The sequence below is a fragment of the Triticum urartu genome, chromosome 3A (assembly GCF_056163025.1).
Source record: "Triticum urartu cultivar PI428250 chromosome 3A, HENAU_Tu73, whole genome shotgun sequence".
NCBI classification, from domain to species: Eukaryota; Viridiplantae; Streptophyta; class Magnoliopsida; order Poales; family Poaceae; genus Triticum; species Triticum urartu.
The window spans coordinates 262187901-262191695 of record NC_141875.1 but is presented as its reverse complement, the minus strand read 5'-3'; positions in this window follow the sequence as shown (position 1 = coordinate 262191695).

Genomic DNA, 3795 nt, shown 5'->3' with positions numbered 1-3795 from the left:
AACTAAATTGTTCCTAATGTGTCAAATAATCCATAATAAATGTTGGTGAAGAAATCATCTTTTAATAAAATACTTAAATGCACTAAATAAACTAAAACGGCGATAAAACAATTATCTAAAATACTTTTAAGATAATAAGCAAATGCAAAATACTTTATTTAAAGTGCCAAAATATTTGGGGTTGTGTCTTATTTAATAACACCAAATTAGTTATCAATTTTAAATTTTATAAAACTAAAATAAAATAAAACAAAAAAGTAATATAAATAAAAGAAAGGGCAAAACACAAAAAAAATAGGAGGGAGAGAACCCCCCTAGCCATCTAGGCCTCGGCCCAGCAGGCCGACGGGCCGCCAGGCCGGCCCACCCCGGTCCCCCCTTATTCCCCCACTAGACCAAACCCTAAACTGCTCACCCCCACTCCCCTCGTTCCCCCACTCTCTCTCGCACCCCGCCCCGAGTGATCTAGATCGGGGGCAACCGACGCCCCGATCCCGTCGCCCCCGACCCCGGCGCGCTCGAACCCGCCGCCTCGTCCCTGCGCCCCGTCTCCGCCATCGCCCGCCACTAGAGCCCGCCTGGACCTCGCCGGCGCCTCTTCCCTGCCGGCCTGCTTTTCCCCTCCGCCGGTCGTCCCCGTCGTCCTCCCCAAGCCCTCTGCCCCGTTCCCTGCTTTCCCCCGTGAGCTCTCCCTCTCCCTCCTCTCTGTCTTCTCGTGCACCACCACGGCCTCGCCGCGCCGCTGCCGTTCGGCCACGCCCTTGGCCGCGGCGCCCGCCCCGCTTGACACCCATGTTGCTCGCGCGTTGCCCCTCGACCCCTCTGTGCTCGCCCCCAGCGTGCACCCACGCACGCCCGCACTTGTCGCGAGCCACTGCTCGCTCGCGCTTGCCGCACCGTCCCGCTGCTTCCTCGTCCAGCCCGCGGCCGCCTCCTCCCCTGCTTGCTTGCTCACCGCCGACCCCCCCCCCCCCCCGCTCGCTGCTGCTGCCTGCTGCGGGGCTCGGCCGCGCCCCCCCCCCCCCCCGCGCGCCCCTGGTGCTGCTCCCCCGCCTCCCTGCCGCCCTGCTGTCGCGCGCCGTGCTGCCGCGCCCGCCTCTTCCTGCCTCCCTGCGACGGCCCCGCTCCCTCCCAGTCGCGCGCCGGCCACCCTAGCTCCATCCCCTGCGCCACCGACGCCGCAGCGCCGTCGGCCACCGCGGCCGCCCTGGCCTCTGGCCTCGTCCCGCCGCTCCCTACGGGCGAGCGCTCGCACAGGCGCCTGATAGCGCCCAGTGCCCGATCCAGTGGCATATGGGCCACTGACAGAGGGTCCCGCCCAGAACAGTTTTAAAAAATGAGACAAAATAATAATAATAAATAATAATGTATTTAATTAATTAATTAAGTTAACTTAATCATATTTAATTAATCTAATTAACTAGTTAGTTTAATTAAACACTAATTAGATTAGTTAAACCCTAGTTAGACTAAACAGTCAATGACGACTGGGACCCGCGTGTCTGGTTGACTGGTCAATGGTCAACTTTGACCACTGACATCACGATGACATCATGGTGGCGTAATAAATTAATTTTTGAATTAATTTAAATCTGGTAAGTCTAAAATGTTTTAAAAACTTTAAAAATCAATATAAAATAATCCGTAACTCGGATGAAAAAAACTTTGTACATGAAAGTTGCTCAGAACGACGAGACGAATCCGGATACGCAGCCCGTTCGTCCGCCACACATCCCTAACATACCGAACTCGCAACTTTCCCCCTCCGGTTCACCTGTCTGAAAACGCGGAACACCGGGGATATTTTCCCGGATGTTTCCCCCTTCACCGGTACCACCTCATACTGCGTTAGGGCACCCCTAGCGCCACTACTTGTCATGTCATGCATCGCTATGCATCTGTTTGCTTAATATTTATTGTTTCTTCCCCCTCTTCTCTCGCTAGACACCGAGACCGACGCCGCTGCTACCCAGTACGACTACGGTGTTGACGACCCCTCTCTCTTGCCAGAGCAACCAGGCAAGCCCCCCCTTGATCACTAGATATCGCCTACTCTCTTTCTACTGCTTGTATTAGAGTAGTGTAGCATGTTACTGCTTTTCGTTAATCCTATTCTGATGCATAGCTTGTCCTTGCTACTACTGTTGTTACCTTTACCTGCAATCCTAATGCTTAGTATAGGATGCTAGTGTTCCATCAGTGGCCCTACACTCTTGTCCGTCTGCCATGCTATACTACTGGGCTGTGATCACTTCGGGAGGTGATCACGGTCATATACTATATACTTTACACAGTTACATTACCTGTGGTACTGTTCGGAGTTGGGGGCTGAAGGGGCAGGTGGCTCCATCCCGGTAGAGGTGGGCCTGGGTTCCCGACGGCCCCCGACTGTTACTTTGTGGTGGAGCGACAGGGCAGGTTGAGACCACCTAGGAGAGAGGTGGGCCTAGCCTTGGTTGGCGTTTTTGGATACTTAACACATTTAACGAGATCTTGGTATTTGATCTGAGTCTGGCCACTGGCCTATACGCACTAACCATCTACGCGGGGACAGTTATGGGCACTCGACGTCGTGGTATCTGCCAAGGCCTTCGTGACGTCAGTGACTGAGCGGCGCGCGTCGGGTTGGACTGGAACGCCTACTCTTGTATAAGGGAGGCTAGGTCTGCTCACCGGCCGCGTACACAACATGCAAGTGTGCAATGGGCGATGGGCCCAGACCCCTGCGCCATAGGATTTAGACCGGCGTGCTGACCTCTCTGTTGTGCCTAGGTAGGGTTGCGACGTGTTGATCTTCCGAGGCCGGGCATGACCCAGAAAAGTGTGTCCCGCCAAATGGGATCGAGCGTGTTGGGTTATGTGGTGCACCCCTGCAGGGAAGTTTATCTATTCGAATAGCCGTGATCTTCAGAAATAGGATGACTTGGAGTTGTTCCTTGACCTTATGACAATTAGAACCGGATACTTAATAAAACACACCCTTCCAAGTGCCAGATACAACCGGTAATCGCTCTCTCACAGGGCGACGAAGGGAGGATCATCGGTTAGGATTATGCTATGCGATGCTACTTGGTGAACTTACCATCTACTCTCTTCTCCTGTTGCAAGATGGAGGTTACTAGAAGCGTAGTCTTCGATAGGACTAGCTATACCCCTCTTATTCCGGCATTCTGCAGTTCAGTCCACATATGATACCCTTATTCCAATTGATACCAATGCATACATATGTAGTGTAGCTCCTTGCTTGCGAGTACTTTGGATGAGTACTCACGGTTGCTTTGCTCCCTCTTTTCCCCCTTTCTATACCCGATTGCTGCGACCAGACGTTGGAGCCCAGGAGCCAGACGCCACCGTCGACGACGACTACTACTCTGGAGGTGCCTACTACTACGTGCAGCCCGCTGACGACGACCAGGAGTAGTTTAGGAGGATCCCAGGCAGAAGGCCTGCGCCTCTTTCGATCTGTATCCCAGTTTGTGCTAGCCTTCTTAAGGCAACTTGTTTAACTTATGTCTGTACTCAGATATTGTTGCTTCCGCTGACTCGTCTATGATCGAGCTCTTGTATTCGAGCCCTCGAGGCCCCTGGCTTGTAATATGATGCTTGTATGACTTATTTTATTTGTAGAGTTGTGTTGTGATATCTTCCCGTGAGTCCCTGATCTTGATCGTACACGTTTGCGTGTATGATTAGTGTACGATTGAATCAGGGGCGTCACAGGGAGGAGAGAAAAAGAGGTGGGACCCGCCTGTCAGCGACCCAGATCCCGGCCCCGCCTCAGCCACGTGTTTGAGT